Genomic DNA, 26,154 nt, shown 5'->3' with positions numbered 1-26,154 from the left:
AGGATAGCCGCCGTGGTAGCTCAGTGGTAGAGCATCGAACGTGGTAGTAAGCGCTTGTCGGTGTCCTAGCTGTCCCTGTCCCCGTATTGCGCTCGTATTTTAAACTGTCTTGAATCACCAACTTGCCCAATCAACCATTTTGAACGAAGTTAGGCCATTATATAAACAACATAATCACTTCATATTTATTTTCGTATTCATTGCGAAGCAGTTTTCTTTAACACACGACAGAGGGGGAGGAGGGTGGCTAATGGAGAAATTAACGAACGCACATGAGTGGGCGAATGGGAAAGAGAAATAAAGATGAGCTAATGCAGCAGCCCAATACATTTGCGTGAGCTTGCCATGCACGGTGTACGAGCGATCGTATTTCATAGCTTTTGACGTGAGCAAATCAATCCACGAAGCCGCATACGAGCAACTGACAAAACGTGATGCACGCTCGGTATTTAAGAAAGAGAGGAAATAAGCAAAAGGGGCGGACTCGAAGTAAGGGGAAAAGTTGAAAATATGCAGCAAAGAAAAGAACTCCGCGACATTTCTCTGCGCCACATTCAAACCAAAAGAAGCTCTAAAGATTAAAAAAATGAATCCAGTTTAAGTGTTCCCAGCTGTCTCGCTTTATACGGTTATCTGGATCTCGTCCTGCGTCGTGTTTCCGCAGCCCACCACTAACCCGACGTTCAGAACTAGCCAGCCTTTTAAAACACTCTTCCTGTACTTCTGCTAATGCTGCCTCGCTAATGCTGTTCGTCGTTCCCTGCTTTCCTGTCGTGTCGCAGATTACCCGCATAATCAGACAACGTCTGCTGAGGAAGTAGAGACGCATAAAAGAGAGATAGCGGTGGAGAAGGTTTAGTGATAACTGTATACGCTGGTTGGAGGAGGGAATACTGGTTGGGAAACGTAGGCATGAAGAGAGAAGGAAACAAAGGAAGAGAGGGAAAGGGGCGAAAAGGGACGATAGCAGAGCGTACCAGGGCGCCGAGCGTCTCCGCTGTACGGTCTTTGTTCAGATGTAAGCTGGTTATTCGCGGTGGCACGACGACAAGCGCTCAGACTCCCTTTAAAAAATAAAAGTGATGCAAGTCCTTCGCGCGTCAGCACCAAAGAGGACGGGAGAGCTGTCAGCAATGATATGTGTTCTGGTGCACGTCCGCGAAACACAGCCGTGGCACAATCCGTTACGAATCGATCGTGGTTGGTCCGTGTCGTTATCGGAATGTCACCCCATTGGTCTTCGAGCACCGTCATAGCGAAAGCACGGCGCACAGGCGACGCCGTAACAAAATGGCCCCTTTGTTCCCGTCGGCGCTTTTAGACGGATACCCACAGCGTGGCAAATATTATTTATTATTTTTCACCCGTTTTTCTTCCTTGTTATACTCTTAAAAGGTTAATTCTTCGTGATGGTTAGACGTGCGACGCAGACAACTCATCACGCAACACGACTTTTTGCCTGTATCGTGACTCCACGACCCGACGTCGATCTGCTAACGGCGCCGTAATATGTGTAGCGATGTTGCCCAAGAGACGCGGCGATGGCCCAACGCTACGCGGACATGCCTCCTCGTTTGAAATCGTGTTACGCAATTTATCCGGGGGACACGATGTGTAATAAATGGGCAATGTTCGGAATCGTTGCCAACACTGATGAAATGGTGACAATGACCGACTTCAATATATCTGACTGTACCTGCTCGCCGAACATTCGCATCTCATGAATTCCCTGGCAGAAAATGCCTATTCAAGCGGCACAGCACATATTAAAAAGGTGTTGCAATCAGCGTAAAGGTGCGTCGCCGACGATGTTATTCGAGTAATACAGGCAACTGCCAAGAGAGAGAGAAATGTTTTATTTATTGTTTTAACTTTTATATCTTGATACTGCAGTCCCCATAGAGGATTTTAGCCGGGAGCAAATACATCAAATAATGGCAAAAATGCAGGCAACAAAACAAAGAAGGGTAACGTACAGTGCGTCCAAGAAAAGAAAATTAAAACAAATACATCGGTTATACGAACAAATGCATTTTTTTTTTTTTGAATAGGTGTTCCAGGAAGGATACGGCAACATCGAAACGACGTGGGTAGCTTCAACGTGCACGAATTGCTACAGAGCGAAAAGATGGACCACCACATTGATTTCAATGCCACCCGGGTCATTCACACGGGAGGTAGCCGCAAAAAAAGGCAGTCGTTAGAGTCTTAGCATATTGAAACACAACCTGGAAACATTAACCACTCTACTGAGGCGTTACCGAGCATGGTCTATGGAACCAGTGGAGCAAACGCCGCAGCAACAAGAACGGCGGGAAGGAGGGCTATTGAGAGGGTTGCACGATCAATAAAAATACACATATTCCATGTACCATGGAAGTCAATGTTATGCGAAACACGCGGTGCAAGGTGAATGTGTTTTAATGTTTTCAACTGAGCGAGATGATATAAATTGGCACTCTATATATGTACAAATACACACACACACACACCACACACACACACACACACACATGCGCTAAACAGCCGCTTATTTTTTATATTAGCAGTTCTTTGCAGCTGCATGACGATGCCAACAGCAACGTGGATATTAGCGACGCCATAGGCGGTAGTCTGATATGAAGCGCTGGTGATTGCGCTGGTGCGCGCGAGAATGGTAGCCCTCAACACTGCTACATAAATCAACCTCAGCGGATGGCGTCTAACTACAATCGACGTCAACCCAACGTACATATGTAATGTTTATAAAATTTGATAGCCGGTACTGCAACCAGAATTGACGTTTCACGAGCATTAGAATCAATCTGCAAAGTACTTCCAAGGCTTGGCGTCGCTCTGTGGTAGAATACTTGATTGCTACGCAGAATACTAAGGTTTGATTCTTGCTTGGACACTGATATTTATTATTTGCGTTAGTTCCATCAACGCTGCCTATGGAAGCTTTTTTTTTAACGCTCAAGCGTTAAAATTACTTGTGTGTGTTCTCGCTGTTCCTGGGTAGACATAAAATGCTTATCACCTGTGGCACATACCCAACCCTGGGTATGTTCATGTGTTTTCTGGAAAGCGTTTGACGACGTACGCGACGAAATTTTGACATTATTCATGTCATGATCAGCGTGCCGTATTCGTCAAACAATCTTGCCCTCCCGTATTAATTTTGGTGTACAGTTTTAGGGGGTGATCGTCATAGCACCCAGACGTAGGCGGCTAAATATACAGGTAGATATCTATATAGATAGGTACGCAGATAAGCGCCACGACCAGGATTCGATACCGCGGCCTGCGGGTCAGCGGACGAGTACCTTAGTGACTAGACCGCCGTGGCTGATAGTCTATTTAGAGGCATTCAGATCTACTTAGCACAAGTTCTTTGGCTTGTCCATATGCTTCCTTGTGGTCAGAAAAATGTCATTCAACAATTTCATCCAAGGGCGACCTCATTTTCTTGTTGCTCGACTGCTGACCCTAAAGTAGCGTAATCAAATTCCGGCTGCGATGGCACATTTCTTTCGAGGCGAATTATATCTATATTGTAGCTAGAATTTCCCGGTATAGAAATGTACCCGTGGACCTAGATTGAGGTGCATGTTAAAGAGCAATGAATGGTCGTAATTTGCGGAACCCTCCGCTACGGCGTCTCTCCTAATCGTATCTTGGTTTTTGAAACGTAATATCGACACATTTTTGGCTTCATTTTTTTTTTCAATCTTCTACTTTGTATGTCATTGCTTTTTGCTCCGTTAAACAGACACCCTTCACATGACGTGAACTAGCTAAGCAAGCTTTATGTTGATGACCTTTAGCACGACTGCGAGAATCCTTTCAGCGTATAACCTCTAACCACTTGGGTCACTCACTTCTATAGCGTCCTTGATAGAAAAAGAAAGGTCATTTCGAGCAGGGCGTTCCCTGTCGGACATGGCGAGAATGGTCTACCGAGGGGGTGACCGGGGAGAGACGGATCAAGCTTAAACACCCACATGCATGTACGTGCATTCACTGTGCGAAAGAGAAAATTGATTAGACTGCGCCCTTTAAAGCGAGGGCTGATCTAAAATCTCGCGCGGGGAATACATTTTTTGTACTCTAGAAGCGGCTTCGTGAGCTAGTCCCTGCGGTTTAACAGAACCACGTGCCGCGCCCCGCGCGTTGCGTGTCGCGCCGCACTTGACGACAACACCACATTTCCCACGACTCGCTGTTAGCACCATTTTCCTTCTCACTCTCCACACCGTCTCATTTCCTGCCTTCGTCTCACTGACGCACATCCCATATTGTCGTCTGAACTGCGTACAAAACCAAAATATACAAAAAAAACACTGCGTAATCTCTCCTCGAAAGAGACGTGCAAATTGCTTCGCAGATGTGCCTGGCCTACACAGATTTATTTGTAGTTTTTTTTTCTTTCTATCTTAAAACTCAAATCCGCTCGTGCTAACCTTCCGTCTTTCTGGAAACGCCCTTTCGACGCAGCCCCGTACACCCATGGCGCAGAGGTCGCTAGCGCTGCTCAGACAGACGAAGCAAACGAGGGGCATAATTGTAATGCGAAAGCAAATAAGTATTTCCCGTTCTGGTCACCGCCATTAAGCTCGCGAACTACGAATCAGAAAAAAAATAAAAACCAAAGAACATTTTCCCAACGCGTCTTTAGAAGGCTATTGATCGGCCGGTATAGACTTGGGACAGGCGGCTCCTCACGACCAGCGCGAGCATTAACACATTAATGCATTTCGAATCGACAAACCGATTTGGAGCCATCGTGGACCTCGGCGTGAATTCATATATACAACGTGAAGCTGTATAACTGAGGACGAGGAGCAAATGTGAAAGAAAAACAAAAAGAAAAGTAAGAAGTTTCGAAGTTTGAAGTTTTTGAAGTTTATTTCTTTCTTTCTGATACAGAAAGAGGAGTAAGAGCTAAAGGCCGTATTGTCTGACAGAGACTCCTACTACCATGCGCATTCGGCATGCGTGTACATGTTTGCATGCGATGCGAGTATACAAACAATAGAGCAACCAGAAAAATCAAAACATGCATGTACATAATTGTCAATGCAAATAAAGCATTACAGATAGACATCATACATGAAAACTCTTCATGAAAACAAACATATCATACAGACACTCCAAGAATATACACCTATACGCATTAAATTGTGAACTTTCAAATTGTAGCACAAACTGTATATGCGGTACAGGGAGAAAATTAGACAGATATAGAGACATGTAAGGTCCACGCAGATACAGAAGTCCCGAGCGACTGTGATATATATATATATATATATATATATATATATATATATATATATATATATATATATATATATATATAGAGAGAGAGAGAGAGAGAGAGAGAAAGAGAATACATAAAGAGCAAGGCACAGAGATAGAGAGAGAAGGTCTGCGTTATTCCTATCTAAATCATTCATTTCCCGTTGAAAGGAAAGGTTCGTTTAATTAGGCGACTACGTACGGTTGAAGCAAAAAGTGCTGCAGCATTTTTCCTTTCTTTATTTTTGTTCTCCGCGCTCACGTGCATATGAGAGAGGGCATGGGACCACGTCTCATTATTACGCACGCTTTCAACGCTGAGGCAATATGAATTGCACTATATACGGAGGAGCCCGCCTCTGGCACGAACTTGTCCTGCGCTTACGATAAAAGGACTGCTTGAAATATACGACTGCTTCGCGGCTGGATGCGAGAAGTTTCATTTTTTACCCGTTCTGTACAAACAAGGCATATTCGTGTGCCGGCGGAAGGCGCCAGGAGGAACACGTCGCCAGCTGCGTTAGTAAAATGTATAGATAGAGAGGGGGGAGTGTGTGTGTGTGTGTGTGTGTGTGTGTGTGTGTGTGTGTGTGTGTGTGTGTGTGTGTGTGTGTGTGTGTGTGTGTGTGTGTGTGTGTGTGTGTGTGTACATTAGGTGCATTTTAAAGTGTGAGTGTGTGCATGCTGTGCATAATAGATGCATGTTATATTATGCATGTGTGTGTGTGCGTGCGTGCGTGTGTGTGTGTGTGTGTGTGTGTGTGTGTGCGCGTGTGTGTGCGTGTGTGTGTGACGCATGTAAAAGTGTGCGTGTGTGTATGTTCGTGTGCAAATCAGGTGCAGGTTAAAGTATGCGGGCGTGTGTGCGCGCATGTTAAAGTGTGTATGTACGTGCATGCATGCGTGTTGGGCAAGAGGGGAAGAGAGAAACAGACATGACAAAGCAAGAGTAATAAATGGAGGCTTTATTGCGCTGAAACTTTCTGTGCGTTCTTGGCCATGATGTTAATTATTTAGGGCACAACGAGGAAGCTGGCGACAATGAGCGAATATCTGAGGCCCACCACCCGCAGTTCGTGCCTCTTTCACTAATTAAACGTGTTATTGCCTGCTCCCTGACAATGCATGCCACCATTTCGCTGCGTGGGAGTCCCTGGGTTTTATCCCTTGATTGTGTGGCAGACTTTGTTGTATATACACATACGCTTACCCTCTGAGCTTAGGCGTGTTCCTCAATTTTGTGGAGATCTGCGAAAACTTTTGAAGTTTTCGCTTGAGCAGTTAATTATACATTCTCTTATAAGCAGCAAAACTTACTATCTTTCATTTAGTGCGATGCTTAAAGTGCTCTTTAGGACTTATTTTATTATATTATCTCTGATTTAAGCGTACGTGTATACCATCAACGTTTGCAAAGTGAATAAGTGGAAAAGTTACTCCCCCCCCCCGCTTATTTCAGAGAATCTTCCGAGGAATCGGCTGCTATTCTAACATTTTTGTGTTCTCTCATTCAATTTTTCACTTACAACTGCTTAGTAAGTTACAAGTAGTGCGTCCTACAAGTGTTGGCACTCTCAACTGCTCTAACAAAATGAAGCCATGTTTAGCTATCAGGTCGTTAAAAGAATTCTTCTATCGTTGCATGTGAATCAGAGTACGCGTCCTTTCCGGAAGTGCGCTGTGTGTTCGAAGGCCTGGAACATTTTTACGCCTTTTTTAGGGAGACTTTGAGAATGTTATGTACAGGATACGGAAGAGAATCTGCAAATCGCACTGAATTTAGAAGAACATATACAGAAGATTATAGATACATTACATTACAACACACAACCTCGTTGATACATTCCTACATCAGATGTTTTTCTAGCTCTTCTTTTAAGTTGTTGAAGCACTGGCCGTCCACGTGCGCTGGCTTCACATCTGCTGTACTTCTCTATCCGGTTCTTATACTTCCAGATGCTGTAATGGCATGCCACATATATCGCTTGATCACCACTTATACACACAGCACCTACAAACTGAAACAAAATTACTAATCTCATCACCGGCATGGGCGGCTAAATGACACAATTAACCACCTACATATTCATTTTAGTTTTTTTAACAGACATATATAGGTAACTTGTTTGCTTGTCACGCTATATGACAATATTTTCAACTTTGCTTTTTTCGCTTGGGTAAAGTTTACTAATGCATTTACGTACTATCAAAAGCAAAAGTTTGTGGGACGTTGGATCTCGGACAAATGTGATTTTGTGGCTATAGCAGTGGTTTTTGGTTGTAATTAAACTGGCGACTGTATAGGTCGGAATTCGAAGTGCGGTATAGAACATTTATTTCCCAGGCAAAGGGGGAATTTCGCTTTATCGAACATTTCGCTTCCTGCAAACTTTTGCTGCTGATTGTACGCACCCACCGCTTACGCTGTACTGATTTTGTGAGAGTCACACTACACTGTGAAGTAGCACACGAGTTTTTCTTGTCTCCTTCTATCTGCTGTTACTTCCTTCGTTAAAGGCAATAAAAATGAAATTGATAACTAATAATATGTTTTTGGCGCAATGTAACGACTGAACCGTCACCGTCTTAACCTGTGACGCCAGTTTCCGGGCGCCAGATATGCCCTATCTCACCTGTGCAGCTGGAAATTTAACGAGGCGGTAGTCACTGCTCGGCTGCGGAATACCATGAACAGGACTGTTCTCTTGATATTCTGCTAAAGTTTATATTCTTCTAAAGCGAGAAGCCACATCAGAAAGACTCGTTTTTTTTTACTTTATTAGTGATCAAATGTGAGAACCATGGTCAGTGAAAACCGATAGGCAAACTGTAATGTCGGCTGAAGAAAGAACTAGACATAGAGAGCAATGAAGGTAAAAAAAAATTATAAAGCACTAACAAAAGTAAGTCTGAATCGGAAAAGTGCCAAAAAAGAAAGTCGGTTATTGCTTATCTGTAGTGCCTTTGGACTTCCAATTTGGCCGCCTCCCTCGGCCTATGCTTTTAAGGCACTAGCACCTAGCGACCTCAAGTTTTTCAAAAAGCACACATGAATTCAGCCTCCCCCCCCCCCCCCCCAGCAAACCGAAAGTTTTGCGTTGGTTGAAGTCAGACAAAACCACAATAATTGCTCGTAAAATAAAGGAGGAACTAATGGTTGAAGTTGTATAAAGTTGAGTTGTATAAGATACATACCACATCAGAGTATAAGTTTACTTAATTAAGAACCAATAAGCTGTCTGAGTAATTCAAGAAATTCGATTGAATCACTTTACAGGAAAAGCACACTTTATTGGGATATGTGTGATCATGATGGCACATACCCGTTTTTCATTTACATGTGGATATATATGCGCGCATACGTTCACGCGGGAGCATATATAAAGAGTGCCATTAAACACACTAACTGTGACATTACGGTCACCTAAAGTTCTCTTTATTTTCTTTTTTTTTCTGTTCACAGCGCTCGAGATGCCACGTGATAAAGAAAAAATTTACAGAAAGGCAGAGAGGTCAGCCTGTGTAACAGTTAGCTCTGGCCGCCTTCTCTGCACTGTAAAAGGGGTAGAAAGAAGCGATAGAGAGATTAATGACGATGGTAAGGTAAAAAGATGAGAATACAGTCCTGTTACGCTGAGACAAATCTCAAAACATGAGTCCAGTCCAGCGGCTTGTAAGAATGTTAAAACTACTCCTATCACCGAAATTGTGCTGCTGACGTCTGACCAAGGAACTAACACTACCTCCTCGGTTAGTGGTCTAGTAAGATATAGTCCAATCCAATAGATCAGTTGCCTGCGTTCTCTTGCGTACGTTGGACAGGTGCAAAATCCCACGTGGAATGTTATCACCAAACCTTCCAAGTCGTGTGACACAGTGGAACCAGTGCATGTCGTCGAGGACTAGAAATGTCGTAGTACCATGACTTCATCATGTGAACGTACGTCTGTGCGTCCTTTTTTAAGACATTACGACGTTGTTGACATGGCTGAAGGCATTACGAGAAAAAAATGTGCAATAAAAAAGACGCAGTCTCCTCTTGAATACACTTACTTTAAAGAAATTAATTGTCTGGTAGTGACGTCCACATTCGTGCTCACTGGTGTATTCCTTGGGTTAACTGTTCTCAGTTGCGTTACCGACGTCGATCACAGAGTCCCCATAAAAGGAAGAGCGAGGTTGATATTTGCTCTGATAGGTGTCGCGACCATCCCAGCTGCTGACAAGAAAAGCTTCTGCTCTTTGAAGAAACCCATTCAATAATTTTTTCGTTAAGTATAGAGGCTGACAGTTATATGGCTCTCAAGTAACGTTATTCTCCAACATGAAATATCACCAATATCACTAAAGCTGAACCAGATCCATCGATTTCGTACCAGTTCAATTTTAGAAGACATTTACAGGACGTTCGAAAAGCAGGATGTGTTTTGCAGGTTGTCACTCGGTACTTGTGCAGCTAAAAAGGTACACGTAGCTATACCCTACGCTGTATTTATTACTAGGAACTAATTACGCTAAACAAGCATGGTCTCATAGCGATAAACTAACAAGCAGAAAAGAACCCTCACCCTCCAAGCCATGCATATGGTGACTATTGTTCGTCATTGCTCATTCCATTGTTCAGCGGCGTAGGAACATCTTGGCGCATTGCAAGTTCAGATCATTCATTCGTCAGCACGCAGCCTCTCTCACTCCCTTGTACATTCATGTCTATCGTTTATTGTAACGGGGACACGCGGCAACAATGTAACTACCGGTGACACGTACAAAAAAAAATAAAACTAATAGCACGAGACATCAGTATCTGAGCAAAGAATAGCTTTGCCAAGCGTCTGGCGACATGTATAAGCCACCCCCACCCCCCAACTCAGGAAATCGATGCTCTCCGATCACTATACATACAATTGTCTCACGTATTGTATATACATGCAGTGGTGCAGAGAATAAAAGCGCATTGGTAAAATGGGGGGAGGGGGGAGGGGGTCGTACGAGTTTGGTTCGGGTGCTACATGCCTGAACGCTGCGGGAAAAGGCAGCGCGCAGTGAGACACGCTTTGTCGGTGGCAGTTGATGATGGAAAACGATCTACCAAACACCGGCCAGTCAATGATTGATGGTGGCGCGCAGATATGTCGAGATCAGGCGCTCCGGCTGTATACGGATTTTCGCGCGTATATATTTGTACAGAAGACGTGGAACCTCGGTGATTGTAAGAGACCGATGCGGGTGAATGGAAGGGTACGGGCCCGGGAACATCAGCGCTAACAGCTCACCAATCTCGGACCCGCTTTTTTTTAGAAGAAAGAAAATAATAAAAGTAATTTTGACGTACTATTTCTGTTTTTTTACTCTTGTTTTGTCGGCATTGTTCATAGCGGCCATTTCAATTTTATTTATCGATATGCGTATTTTTATTGTTAGTCGTGCAACGACGTTTGTCACTTTTTAGAGTATTTTATAAGAATTGAAATATTTGCCTCGAAAGTTGGTTCGAGCTATTTCATGATTAAAAGTTGCTGCCTGACGGATCGTTGTGGTAGTCAGCTGGAATGACGCGACGCAAAGTATATCCTCTTTCCGCCTAAATTTAACATGGCAGAGTTTTTCTTTCGTTTCTTTCTTTCTATTTATTTACTTATTCATTCAATCATTTTATTAAATACCTTGAATTCAAATCATTTCGAGTGGGTAGAACAGAATGCACAGGGAAATTAACGTTGTGGAATCATGTGAACCCTATCTGAAGGGATCCGTGCTACCTACTATTTTAGAATCACGACAGCAATACCGAAATGTCCACGTGCCCACTCTTCTCCCTTTCGTCTGCGTATCAATATTCTAAGGTTACGCATCGACTTTGTGTTCGCCCCGGAACTTTTCTACAGCTGAGACAAAGCAGGACTGTTATCATATATAAGCTTTCGCATCCTCCTATTTAGCAACATTTAACGTCTTAAAGCTTATAGATATTTATCGTTTCATGAGGTAAGTATAAAGGTCATTCCCCTTGATAAGGAAGGGAAACCGCCGTGTTGGTCTGGTGGTTATGTTGCTCGAAAACAGATAATGCTTAATATGCGGGGTTTTACGTCCGGAAACCAAGCTATGATTACGAGAGGTGCCGTAGTGGAGGGCTGCATAAATTCAGACCACGTGTTCTTTAACGTGCGCTGACGTCACACCGTACACGGGCCCCTCCCATTTCGCTTGGACCGAAATGCGACCGCCGCAGCCGAGATCGAACCCGCGACCTTCTGGTGCCCAGCCGAGCACGCTAGCCACTAATCCACAGAGGCGCACTGCTGGACAACGAATCTGCAAGTCGCAGGATCGAGTCCTGGCCGCGGCCGCCGCATTTCCATGAAGACGCAATGCGTGGGAATGCGTGCTTAGATTTAGCGAACACCACGTAGTCGAAATTTCTACAACTTTCCACCACAGCGTCTTTAGCAATCATATCGTAGGCTTGGGATGTGTAACGCCGACTAATTATTATTATTATTATTATTATTATTATTATTATTATTATTATTATTATTATTATTATTATTATTATTATTATTATTATTATTATTATTATTATTATTATTATTATTATTATTATTCAATACGCATACGCAGGAAAACACAAACACACGCAGGAATTCGCCAGAGAATCAGGCTGACAACCGCCACTCAGAGGGGTGCACAACTGCCTCCTTCTTCGGGAAGGGGAAAGGAGGAGGAGGAGGAAGTAGAAGAAAGAAAAAGAAACAACAGAAACATAGACGTAAACACTAATGTTTTCAGTGGATTCCCAAGTGAAGTAGGAGTGATAGAAAACGATATTGCTGACAAATTAGCCACTGGTAGAACACAAAAAATTGCACTCGACACCAGCGCCCGTTTTATTTTTCAGAGAGGAAGAAGGTTCTTTCTGGACTGTGCCCCAAATTGTGCAAAGATGCTTGGTTTCACGAAAATACAAAGTCATCGCTCTCAGATCAAATAGATCCGTCTCTCCGATTTTCACCTAATCAAAATATCGATAGACCATTCGACACGCTATTGCACCATCTACGATTAGGTGCTTCATACACACCTCACTTTTTATGCCGCATAAAAAGAAGAACGTCCCCGCACTGCGACCACTGCGATCATGTCGTTTTGTCAGAGGAGCACATTCTTTTATAATGTCCACAATACGATCGACAATGCGCTGTGACTGAGGGATCGCTTGAACCGACTTGACAGTCGACCATTCACAACTACAAAAATGCTTGGACCGTGGCCGCATTCGGATAATCAAAGGCGCGCAGTGAGCGCCCTCCGCGACTCTTTAGTGAACACAAATCTAATGAACTGTCTTTAGCTCATATCATACCTTGCCGTTATCTGTACGGACTCTATCCGCAACGTGATCCCGATAAATTAACTGGACTATGACCATACACACTGTGCTTATTCATGCATTATATGTTCTATAATGTATATAGTATTTTACATATTGCCTTCGATTAGTTTTCTTTCTTATTTTATTCCTAATTTTGCTTCTTTGTGTGTTTATATTGTACCTTACTGTTATGATGTTGAGATAGCCGGCTCTAACGTAGCCTACCTTTCCATGTTCCACAAAATATAAATAAAAAACTAATTAGTTGTCAAACGAAGAAATATATATGAACGATAGGCCACATTGGTCTTGTTTAAGAAAGTCAGTACGGCTCGGTGAGCCTGGTTACTCGCCTCCATCCTGGAAGAGGCGATCATCAGGAGAGGTGAACGTAAATTCAATAAGTCTATATTCCCAGATGAACAGTGCTCGCTGCGCGCAAAACGGACGCGGGACACTCTAAAATCGGGTGTTTCAGAGCCTCACAGGAGCCACGTGATCGACATACATAATTGAGAGCGTCCACACGTCGACGACCTAATCGTTCACGCACTGGTAAACATTGAATAACGCAGTGACTGCGGTGCCCTCCCCGGCGGCTAATTATGCGTCTCGCAACGACCGCATTTGCCCACGCAACTAGCTTTAATCGCTTTCCTAGCTGACAAGGCAGCTGATCGTCCGTGAAACGTGCGTTAATTCATTCACAGTCTAAATATAGGTGCCCCTCTCATTACTGTCGTTCACGCGTTTATGCCGGCCACTCATGAGTGAATCACGGGGATTACCACATGCACACGAGCACAGACGCGCACACACACGCATACCAGCACGCAGTCACTCACGAAGCTTATTCCACCATGAGCGTAGCACCGGGGTCGCGTCGTGCCGAATGTAGCGAGCACGCCGAAGGCGAAGGGCGCGAGTCGCGATCGAAAAGGCGAAGGACCGTGAGAGCTCCACAGGGCGCGGCGCGGCGCAGTTCCGGCGTACAAATCATTTCGCAATACAATTCCCGTCGACGGAAAGAAAGAAACGTCAAACTACAAGGCGACGCAGCGCGACAGACGAACTAAGTCAGCACCGCAACGCCGCTTTGCGGACCGTTGCTTCCGAAAGCAGCGCGCGCGGTTTATTGAGTTGGCGACGACGCGCGGCATCCGATATCGCTCGCCAACCCGCCGGTTCTCTCCTGGGAGCGAGAAGCGGAGTCCGAAAACAGAAAAGGGGGGTGGCTAGCGAAATCGAGTGGTGCACATAAGGACAGAAAATAAAGGACATGAAACGGAGAAGAAAAAGGGTCAACCCGGGAAGAGAAGGAAAGAGGCTATGGCGGGACGCAAACAGAAGCCGTATAGAAATTGGCGCCCGCCGGAGCGTGCACATATCTCGCCGCGGTGGCTGCCCGAGAGTTCGGACCCTACGTGGGCGACCGACCACCGTTGTGCACCGATGCAGCTGCATTTTACTTGCCGCTGCCCCGTTAGCCTCTCTCCCTCGTCCGGTGAGTGCGTGCGTAGGCAATCGATCAGCCGGCGCCTCGCGTATGCTACCTACTCCTTCCTCTCCGTCTCCAAACAACCGCTGCTGCCTCGCTTCGTTCGTTTCGCCATCTCCAGCTCTCCGGTGTACGCTAGCCTTTCACGTGTACTTGTCCAGTCCTCCTCCTCCTCTCGTATAACTTTCGTAATCGCAAATCCCACAGCTGCAATAGGTGCACGCCGACGAAGCCCGCAGCTGCCGCGCCTGTACTGCGGCCCGCGTCGCTCCCACCGCAGGGCTCTAGTATAGACGCGACCGCGGGAGTTGTCCGGAAATTTGCCAGGCCGAGCGTGGAAATTGGCCAAAGAGACCCCGCGCTTCCGGAGGCTAAGTCGATCAAATCCGGATCAGACGCCATGCCCCGAAGCCTCTAAAGGAGTTATATCCAAGGGGAGGAGAAAAAAAAAGAAAAAAAGAGAGAGAACGCATACTGGGCGCCCAGTGGCAAACGAAATGAGAAAGCCAAAGGAGTGGCACGTCCCATTATTCCGTCATCTCCTGCCATTTGTTCCTAACTCGGCTGTCTCGCTCACTCCGATTGGTGGTTTCCCGCCTGCCATACTGAACACACGCCGCCTGGTTTAGTCGCCGTCTACTCTTCTTCTTTATAAAGTCAAAAGAAGAGCAAGAAGAAGTTAATAGCCCTTCAATACACAGCAAAACGTCTGCACCGCCCACGCCAATCAATCCATGAGGTATATTCCTTCTGACTGCGGCAGCGTTTCGCCGCGTGACCGCTACATCACGATAGTGACGTACGTGACTTGGCCGCATCTCCCGCGGATAGTCATGGCTGTTACTTCTTACCTTTTGCTTATAATACAGTGTAACGCCGAAATATAAAACAATAAACTTTCAGATATGTCTCTATGGGTTGATAAAATTCCTCCCAAACTATTCTCTCCCGCGAAGTGCCACGTCAATTTTTCCTACTTGTCGATTGATTGATTGATTGATTGATTGATTGATTGATTGATTGATTGATTGATATGTGGGATTTAACTTCCCAAAACCACCATATAATTATGAGAGACGCCGTAGTGGAGGGCTTCGGAAATTTCGACCACCAGGGGTCTCCTACATGTTGTAGACACATGTGGGAGTTCAGCGACATACACGTGGGAATCAATCACCTGTGTGGCAGAGCTGCACGGTTTTTTTTTTATTATTCATTTTTGTTCCGTCATGTGTCCGTCAGTGTGTAGCAACAAAACGTGCCTTGACAGGCAACGTTTTAAGAGCACTGTGAGGTTACGCAACTTCGAAGGGATGGGAGCACTGACGAAACTCGAAGTGCTCAGTCCTATAAGATTCCGGTGTTTCTGCAAGGACCACCTATATTGACGCCTTGATTGGAAAGGAGAAAGATCGCACCCACGTTCGCACTTCACAAAATTAGTTGGCGTCGGGAGCAACATAGGTCGACAAGTGAAGATCCCTTGCTTTCGAAACATTAAGTGCGAACTGCATTGGGATGAAACGCAATCAGGCGTTTAACTGATCTATATATTTGGGCTCGTGACGCACATGCGTCTGAAATTTGAAAAAGGGGGCACCTCTTGACCTTAGTGAGTAGTAATGTCACTTATAATCTTGGTATTGAATTCATTTACGTGTCTCGTCGTCTGCTTTCTCGTTGACCAATAGCCCCGCCGCGGTAGTCTAGTGGCTAAGGTACTCGGCTGCTGACCCGCAGGTCGCGGGATCGAATCCCGGCTGCGGCGGCTGCATTTCCGATGGAGGCGGAAATGTTGTAGGCCCGTGTGCTCAGATTTGGGTGCGCGTTAAAGTACCCCAGGTGGTCGAAATTTCTGGAGCTCTCCACTACGGCGTCTCTCATAATCATATGGTGGTTTTGGGACGTTAAACCCCACATATCAATCAATCGTTGACCAATATATCGCAATGTTCCGGTTCCCACTGAAAGGTGACGAAATGACCTGTTGTGATAGCCACGTGGTTTAGGTAGAGCATGTCGAATGAAACGGGCTGATTAGTTGTTGTTAAGGAGTTGAGCAATATACGTAGTGCTCTCTTGGTGAACGTCACCCATCAATCAGGCGTTTCAACTGTAGCTTTACTCCCCTCTGTGTTGCTATGTCGTAGGAGTGCATTCATAATAATAAAAAAATATGCAATGCTGCACTTAGCTCCACCCGTTTTCTCTACAATATTGGTTGAGTACTCCATAAAATAGTATGTAAATGGGCGCAATGCGTGCTTATTTTTGTACAGATTTCTGGCTTATTTTATGAGAATTTTCGTATAGAAAACACGCGCATGCGCTGAGTGTGTGCAAATACATATTTTTTTTCAAAGAACGTGTTCCTAAATTCTCGGCCATCACACTAACTTTCGAAAAAATTACCAAGAAAATTTTTTTAATTATCAGGCATTTTTACGCGACTGTGCCTCGTGTATTATTTTCAACAGATATGATGTTTTTGTGGCTGTGTTTTTATGTGAACTATAGCGCTATGGGGTTGGGCTGTAAATTGTATTACGTATTATGAACTCCCTCAAGTGCTTTTTCATGAAGCTGCTGTTGTTGTTGTTGTTGTTGTTCTTGTTCTTGTTGTTGTTGTTCTTGTTGTTGTTGTTGTTCTTGTTTTTCTTGTTGTTCTTGTTCTTGTTTTTCTTGTTGTTGTTTTTCTTGTTGTTGTTGTTGTTGTTGTTGTTGTTGTTGTTGTTGTTGGTGTTGTTGTTGTTGTTGTTGTTGTTGTTGTTGTTGTTGTTGTTGTCGTTGTTGTTGTTGTTGTTGTTGTTGTTGTTGTTGTTGTTGTTGTTGTTGTTGTTGTTGTTGTTGTTGTTGTTGTTGTTGTTGTTGTTGTTGTTGTTGTTGTTGTTGTTGTTGTTGTTGTTGTTGTTGTTGTTGTTGTTGTTGTTGTTGTTGTTGTTGTTGCTGCTGCTGCTGCTGTTGAGATTTTTTCGGATCATCTTATCAGTGAAAAGCAGTAGCGGTATTATATAAAGGCTCGACCATCTTCGCAACACATAATAAAAAGGGCTTGTTAACTGTTAAAAAACCCGAACGAAACGTTTCTTCTTCAAGTGCGTTCTCTAAGCTATGGCTCTATTTCTTTTGACATCTATGTGACTCTAAAAGCAGACGCCAACGAAATGGACACCAGTTTGACCGGCACAACGTTTATTTTTGCTGCGAAATCACGCATCACAGAAAATATTAAAAAAGCGCAGCTAAACTATTTCATGGATGCGGTAATAGGGTTTCACTTGATAAAGCGTGTGTCGCGTACGTATACCCGAGGCACGCAGTTTTGTCCACGTTGCAAAAAGTACTAACTACGCTATCGTTCTTCACGAAGCGTGGTACATGAGCTATATTCAATGGACATGAATCTCGCGCCGCAAATTTTACGACGAAGTAATTCCGGAAGAACCTCGTAAAGTGTGGCAGCTGCTGTAGAGCCACTATAGTCGAATAAATGACCATCGCCAAACACAGTAGTCGCCATGGCAACAATCGGAGCATTTTCGTTTGTGCTCTCTGAGGGGCGAGAGGTGGAAGAGGGAGGGGGAAAGGGGGGGTGGCACGAGGTAGGTAAATAATATCGACAGTGCAGCTACGCAGGCGCCATAAAACGGTATGGGCTATTAGTGGTCGCGTTTAACCGGGGCCGGAGTAAAATGTTAGGACTTAGTGGTGACCCGTCCTGCACTAGTCGATGAAAATCAATTTTCGTCGTCGCTTGTGAGGGTTTTTGATAGAAATACAATCATCGTGAAAAGCACAGCATGTGTTCCCTGCCAGTGACCAGCGCCACTTAAAGTTACACGCATGGTGCATCATTTCAAAGCACGACGTCTACCCTGCAAAAGGTCCTGTTAATAAAGAAATTCACTTGAGAATAACTTGCTCTTGGCATAGTTAGTGAGGTACTGAATGCACAGTTTTCCGCTTCAGTACATGGACACAAATTAAGACGAGAATGACAATACGGGCGGTACTATCATAAGAATTGATTTGTGCTATAAATAACATGATTGAATACAGAAATTATGTAAGTTTCACGTGCTTTAACTTATCCAGCAATTTTCCGATCGAATCATGTAATAATCGCACAGCTGTTAGCATGGCTGCTCTTATACCAACCGGTCTCTGAAGATACCACACACTATCATCCCTGATCCTCAGTTTTAAATAATCGCTTATTAATCAGTCAACCCTTCAATTTTTTTCGTTCTGTGTAGCCGTGTGAGCGGGATAGCAAGGCGACGTTGACTGGATGGCACACTTACTTTTGTGGTGGCGTTAAAATGCTACCTGGATAAATAAATGGCGTTCTATGAGGTCTATCCTAGAAAACAAAAAAAAGCTTGATCAAACTATTACTTCAGAACTCTTAAATTTTTACGTCCGATTATCAATTTAGTTTATCGTGTGATTTCTGCTTCCCAAACAGATCGCGACACTTTCGAGTATATAATGCGTGTTGTAAGGTTTATGTGATAATTTGGGAATGTAATTGAAGATGACCTAAATTAGATGGAGAACGCTCTCTTGAAATTAAGGAGGATGAGTAAAACAAGTCAATTTTCTAATTAATTGCATGCACAAATACCAGGGGCGTAGGCACAAATTTTTTTTTTCGTTTTCGGGGAGAGGGTGGGGCACCTCTTTGAAATGGTCATTGGTCGTTCTGTGTGCCATGGCGAAAAAAAATTTCGGGGGGGGGGGAGAGGGGGCGGAAGCACCGGCCCGGTGTGCCACCCCCTGGATTCACTACTGACAAACACCAATCACTCGTGCACTGGCCACTGTTAGCCATACTAAGGCAGCAGGCATGCATACCGTTCACCAGCATTTTTAACTGGGCGAATGTGTTGAGCGAATCGTTCCTTGTCCATCCAACCATAAAAACTATCGTAAGCAGCTAAGTGCCACGGAAATCGGGTAAATCCCAGTACACACCACTGATGATGATGACGAAAAACGTTTTATTGCGTGAATTCGAAGAGAACGGGGAGGGTCCCTATTCCAGGTCACCTATGGCGACCTCTGCGACAGCCCGGGCCCGCAGAACAAGTGCCCGGCAGACTTCGTGGGCGGCGTCGTGAAGGGTTTCTTCCCAATGCTCTGAGCTACGGGTGGACTGAAGGACTGGGGGGAAAGGGAGGAAGTAGGTGGCGGCGCACTCTACGGTAACGTGAAAAGTTGTGGGGATAGCGCCGCAGCCTGGACAGGCATCAGTATAACAAGTCGCTGGTTCACTCAAAAGAAAGGAGGCAACCATCAGCCCAACAACAAATGGCGTCGAAGCGACGGTGGCCGGCCGAAGACCCCGAATACGTACAGCGAGATAATACTAGGTAACGGGAAAGGCTATGACGGCTGCGAGAAAACCCCGATGCGATGGAAGTTTTACCAGAAGAACGACGTGTGCATATTCCTACGAGAGGTCGAACGCTTGGTACTAGCGCCACTTTCGGTCTCACGAGTTTGAGACTGCGGTTTGAATCAAAGCTCTAATGAAGAAGCAGGTATCACCTATATATAGCCTAGCAATGACCTAGAAGTAACCTTGAAAAGCCTATACATCACCTAGAAACAACCTGAAAGCAACCAGATTACTCTTCAGAGTCGTTCGATTTCACTGTTTCGAGACCACACGGGTCCTCTGCATCGACCATAGAGTTTCATAAATGTGCACAAGAGGGAACTCTGGCGCTAGTGTCTATAGAGTGCCTCGATGCCCGCTCCTCCGCGCACCCATCGAGGCACCCTAGGTGTCTATGGAAGCTGTAACGCACGGCGCTTCAGCGAGCATGGAAATGATGGGTAGTACACGGATTTGTCTAAGCTTACTTCTCGCTCGGTGTGTGTTCGTGTGGCTTGGAGCTGTTTTCTAACGAAACGAAAATCAGCGAGTGTTCAGTTGTTGCGCTTAACCACCTTAATAATCTTTTAGGCTTACCATTTCAAATCGGGTCTCGAAGTTCGAAAAGATTCGTTCTTTCCTTCGAAGCAAAACCAAAACACAGCAATACACGAAGCCACAAGTGCGATTTGCTGCCTGCAAGTACGAAGACTAGGCATATCAGCGTAACACCCATCATTCCCATGGTCGCTGAACGATCGCAGCGCAAGTGTCCCCTCTGGTTAATTTTATGAACCTCTATGGCATCTATACCACTCTTGGCCTTTATACAAGAAAATAGATTAACTTTTAATCTAAATTATGTCATGCTAACGCCATTAAAAAAAACTTGCGTGCCCTGGCGCAGGCTTCGTGGATATGATGTGAATTTTTTTAGGGAGGAGGGGGGATGGAAAAGACATCAATCCAACCTATTGAGGGAAAAAAAAAAGAAACGACGGCCTTCGCCTTCCAGTCGTCTCAGGCAGATACGTAAGGGACCGTGCGATTTTGTTATACGCGATCCAAGTCGAGCCATCGTAAGCCTGAAAAGAGCTCAGATGAGGCGTTGCCTCAGGAGGGGGGGGGGGGGGGCACCGTCGTGCGTCCATCATGCATCGAGAGGGCAGGTAGATCGCCTAACACGCCGATGTTGGCCTTGCCGCAATCTGACGGCAAACCGGGAGAAAATCGAATCGGGTCACCCTGCACGCTCAGATATAGACGCCAAGCGGCGGATACCTTTTCGTTGACCAGTCACTGATGGGACCCGAGCTTCAATCAATGTGGGCGCTAAGTATGATCGCCCCATGTGGCCCGCCAACGGTTGCTGTTCGATAAGTGGCGGCCATGTTGTGTTGCCAAAAAAATACGGGACGCTCGTGGCGTGGCCACGTTGGGTGGCTCTTGTATCGAGCTGTACCGATGCGACGCTGAAATGGCGTTGGCACCGACCCAAATGTCGCAGTCTGCAGTGATGAAACACCAGCGCCTATAGACAACTAAGCTTTATGGCGGGCACAAATTCACTGTCGCGACGATACATCGATTGTAACTAACTGCCGAGATTGTTGCTAACTGTCGTGTTGCTGGGTAGCTGTTGCTAACTATAGATTGAGTGGGCCGAGAGAAGGAAAGTGGCCTCGAGGGCGGCAGTGAATTGGGTTGTGTTGTGTAGAAAATATAGAGCCATATGATGGAATAAGCTCGCTCTTATCCGTGGTAATTGCTCATGCTACTGAACACACACACACACACACACACGCGCGCACACACACACACACACACACACACACACACACACACACACACACACACACACACACACACACACACACACACACACACACACACACACACACACACACACACACACACACACACACACACACACACACACACACACACACACACACACACACACACACACACACACACACACACACACACATACATACATACATACATACATACATACATACATACATACATACATACATACATACATACATACATACATACACACACACACACACACACACACACATACATACATACATACATACATACATACATACATACATACATACATACATACATACATACATACATACATACATACATACATACATACATACATACATACATACATACATACATACATACATACATACATACATACATACATACATACATACATACATACATACATACATACACAAAAGACCACGATTATAAAAGCATCGATCAATATCTCCGGACGAAGACAAGGGACAACTACTGACCATAATAAGATTACAAAAAAGGGGAGGGGGAAATAAGCCAGGTTGAGTATATGTGTGTCTTCTCATAGAAGAAGTCATCTTCCCGACGCCTCTCGTCGATCGGTGTTCCCTCAGACGTCTGGCGGATTGCCGTTGAGGAAATGAACCGTGACAAAAGCAGCCCTAATGCGACCGATGTTCTCTGTATAGTTGAGAGTTGTGCCTTGTGGCCTTAGAAATGACCCTTCTACGTTCGGGTTCACAATGTGTGCTATTCTCTGCTGTAAGCGGTCCCCATTAGTGCGCTGTCTAACAAAGCCGTCGTATTTTTTGGCGCCGATGTACTTACATTCGCATCGGTAGTTCGTGGTCATTGTGTTTGGCATCGGTAATGGCACTCTGGTAAACTATTCACAATGCCTCATTCATCGACGTGAAGCGACTCTATCTTACTTATAAAAGGAAACACGAACATATTTATGTTAAGTACTAAAGTCATTTAGCCTCACAATATGAACTGAACGTACAATGGTCGGCCACGAAAACAGATGTTGAATTGAAAATATGCTCGTCCGTCCGTCAGTGCATCTGTCCGTGCGTCCATCCGTGCGTCCGTCTGTGCGTCTGTCTATCTGTCTGTCCATCTAGTGAACACTCCAAGTACCGCCATATCTCGCATCTTTTCATCATATATTCATCATATACAAGTACCGCCATCCAGCGGACATTCTAAGGGCTAAACTTAAGGTGGCTACAACGACGACACGGGACGTATGACCCACGGCGTAAGGAGTTTCGCCCCTAAAAGAAGAATGTCCTCGAGTGTTATGGCGTGAGCATCAGTTCGGAGCTCCGGCTTGATTCTCCCAGCTGTGCTTCTTAATTGCGCGTCCAAATATAAGTAAGTACACGAGTGCTTTCTCTTAGCTGCACCCTCAAAATAGTGCGACTTGTCGAACTCGGGACCTACCGTTATAGCTACTGCGCAACTGTGTCTATTGCGCCCCAAGAAAGTACGTTTCAGTCGCACGCCCGCTGTTCCTATCCAATCTGTGTTTGGTATGTCTTTCTCCATTTTTTCTTCGCCTTAGTGCAGGGTAATAAACCAGAATTTGCGATTCCGCTTGCCCTCCCTGCCTTTTCCTCATGGCAATCATTCATTCATTCATCTATCCATGCACCCATCTATCTATCTATCTATCTATCTATCTATCTATCTATCTATCTATCCATCAATCTATCTAACTATCTATCTATCTATCTATATCTATCTATCTATATATATCTATCTATCTATATATTTGCGCCGACCCTCGTTTTTCATTTCAAGAAAAGCTGTACGCTGAAGTCAGAGCGCTTACGCCAGGTTTAGTTAAGCCTAAAGTGATCACCTTGGAATCGCTGCTCACTCTACATTTACATATAGTATACGCCGCCTTTCCGGTGCAATGGAGTTCCATCTCTTCTTTCCCTCGTATCTGACTGTTTACTTTTGCTCTCCCCGTCTTCCACATCAAGTCGGTGTTGTTTTTGTTTGTTTGTTTTGTTTGTGTTTGTGTTTTTCTTTATCTTCGACGACGGCGCGACGCTTTTACGACAACGAGCAAGACGGGCAGTTCGGGAGTGTATGCGGTGCGCGCGTTCCCGAAGCCGCCAGCGTCGGCAGCGATGGGAACGACGACGAAGACGCACCCGAAAAGGGAGGAGCGTAAAATTATATTTCCCTCGCAGCCCGGCGGCGGCCGCGCTATGGGGAGCCGGAAAAGCCGGGCGGGAAGAGAGCACCCTCGTAAAAACAGGATGCCTTACATAAGAGCAGCACAAGTCGAGCGAGCGCGCAGTCGCGAAAAGAAAAAAAAAACGACAAAACAAGGGAGGAGTTGTTTTAAGGCGCTCGGATGCTCCGCCGTTGAAGCAAAAAGCGTATATTTGCGCAGGCAGGAAGGAAGGAAACTGGCGAAGAGACGGGAAGGAAGGAAGCGGGGTTTTGAGCACTTTGTGCCACTTTCCTATTGGTCCATATACCGGAAGACACGTACTTCCGGGAGACACGCACACGCTCTCTGTGGTGTACGCACGCGCGAACGCAACACGATACTCGACGAACCTCGTTGTCGAATTTGCAGGTTCAAGCGATCGCGACGCGTCGAAGAGGCGAGACCTGTTGGAATGAAAGCGGCGTTTATAGCTCGTCGCCTCGGCCCGATGTCAATCATCAGAGGGAAACTTGAAAGAAACAGGGAATAAATCGAGGGAACGCTTATTTGTTATAAGCAACCAAGTTTAACAAACATGTAATGAAGCCAGGGAAGGCATAGGGGACGTAATTTGTAGTTTTAACTTTAGTTTACTGATTGTTACATGGATGGAAAGAAATTAAACAAGACTAAAAATCAACATGCCGCGGGTATAGAGACCAAGCCTACAAGCCTTGAATAACGAGTTCGATGCTCCTAGACTTCAGCTACAGCAGTGGTCATTTTCCCATTCTATTTATTTCCCGTTCATTTGTTTGTAAGGCCATTAATGTAAGCCAGTGCCACTTGCAACTATGACGAAGAGTGTGGAACACTGTTTCTCACATCTAGTTCATCTAGATAGAGTGTGTATGATAATTGCTTTGTTTACTTAATATAGTTTTGCTTGGCACCACACGACTGCATTCTCAGTTGCATTTGTTTTCGTGTGTGCGCGTGTCTGTGTGTGCGTGTGTGTGCGTGCGCGCGTGGATCCCCAGTGTTCTGCTTTTCTTCCGCTTCTCATTTCTAGCACTTCAAATACCGACACACCAAGTGACCTAATTAGCATTTTTAAATTAATACAGCATTCAGTTACTATGGGCTTATAACGAAGATATAAAAATTTTGAGTGTTGAAGCCAAACTAGCATGTCTACGAAGTGTCAGCCCTCGCATCCGTTAAAATCAGGTAATGTGCACAAAATAAAGAAATAAAGCAAATAAAGCAAAATTAAACGAAATAAAGCAAATATGCCTACGATATCTGCAAGCATGATCTGCAAGCGCTTCCATGGGATCGATTTGTACCGTCATCGTTCAAGAATCAAAACTTCGAAAAAAAGTTATAAAATGTATAGAGAGAAATAACATTCATTTTCAGCCGTCCAGAATAAAAAATGGCAGCATATTCATGGGGTGAATGATAGAGAGTGGGGCGAAGCATCCGTCCGTTAATTCGTTCTTGCTTCCATCCGTCCATATGTTCCTCTGTGCAACCGTCCGTGCGTCCATCCGCCCGTCCGTGCGTATTTTCTCGTATGAAGAAACACACCGCGTATTATTGACATGTTCATATTGTCCCTCAGATGCGCTCAATGTTTGCTTTTTAATCGACAAATGGCACAAAAGTAGACGCAGAAACCAGATCAAGATTGGTAGGCGTTGAGGAAGTGAATGAATTTTAGCCGTTTTAGTTGACTGACAAACAATTCGCACAACAGACAGACAGACAGACAGACAGACAGACAGACAGACAGACAGACAGACAGACAGACAGACAGACAGACAAGCAGGCAGGCAGGCAGTACCTTGAAGTATCTTAACCTTTCAAAAATTACACCACCTTCTGCTCAAAGAAACCGTGTGTGGAGGCGAAGCAGCAGGCTCTAACGCTTACACTGGTGATGGAGTTGACGCTGGCGCTCATCGCGGCGTCGTGCAGGAGAGAAACTTTGGGGGGCGCAAATCAAGCAGTGATGGACCAGTGTTTCCAGCTGGAACATGCCAATTGCTCCTAATGGTTAATGAGAGACAGAAGACTCTGATTGGACACAGAGACAAAACCTCCCAAAAGGCACTACCTTTGGAGGTCAAGATTCAGTCCCTATATATACAGGTTGGCCAGTGAATGGTTTTGCGGCGCAAGCAGACGTTTTTTTTTGTTTTTGTTTTTTTTTAATCAAGAAACTTGCTAGCAGACGGTGCTTGCGTCGGCGTTCCGAGGCGAGAGAAGAAGAGCGTAGGAAAAGATATAGGGCGAGAGGAGACACGCATGCGCAATGGGGGTGTAAACGCCGCGGAGAGGGATGCCTAGAGGAGAGAGTAGGGAGTGAGAGCGAACGCTAGCAGATGATGCCTGCGTCGGCGTTGCGAGGTGAGAGAGGGGGGGGGGGCGTGGGAGAGGACAGAGGGGGGGACGCGCATGCGCAGCGAGGGTGGTCACGACGCACACCGGATTCTACTCCACTATAAGGTGTTTCGATTTCGAAGAAACAAAGCAGAAGTTTCCTACCTCCGTGACACTCTCCGGCTTCCTCAGTAAAATATCCTGACACCGCCTCTTTCGCGACGGTATTTCTCTGA

At 45.2% G+C, this 26,154-nt stretch overlaps 1 protein-coding gene across 1 annotated transcript in view; it reads left to right on the top strand.

Annotated features, from left to right (window-relative positions):
* The window catches only part of LOC119173479 (potassium voltage-gated channel protein Shaw), a 149,004-nt gene that overhangs the window by 36,014 nt on the left and 86,836 nt on the right, over positions 1-26,154 (top strand). The window lies entirely within an intron of this gene.

Source organism: Rhipicephalus microplus, chromosome 5 (assembly GCF_043290135.1).
Source record: "Rhipicephalus microplus isolate Deutch F79 chromosome 5, USDA_Rmic, whole genome shotgun sequence".
In the NCBI taxonomy this organism is placed as follows: Eukaryota; Metazoa; Arthropoda; class Arachnida; order Ixodida; family Ixodidae; genus Rhipicephalus; species Rhipicephalus microplus.
The sequence above is the reverse complement of the archived record's forward strand: the minus strand, read 5'-3'. Positions and strand labels throughout refer to the sequence as shown.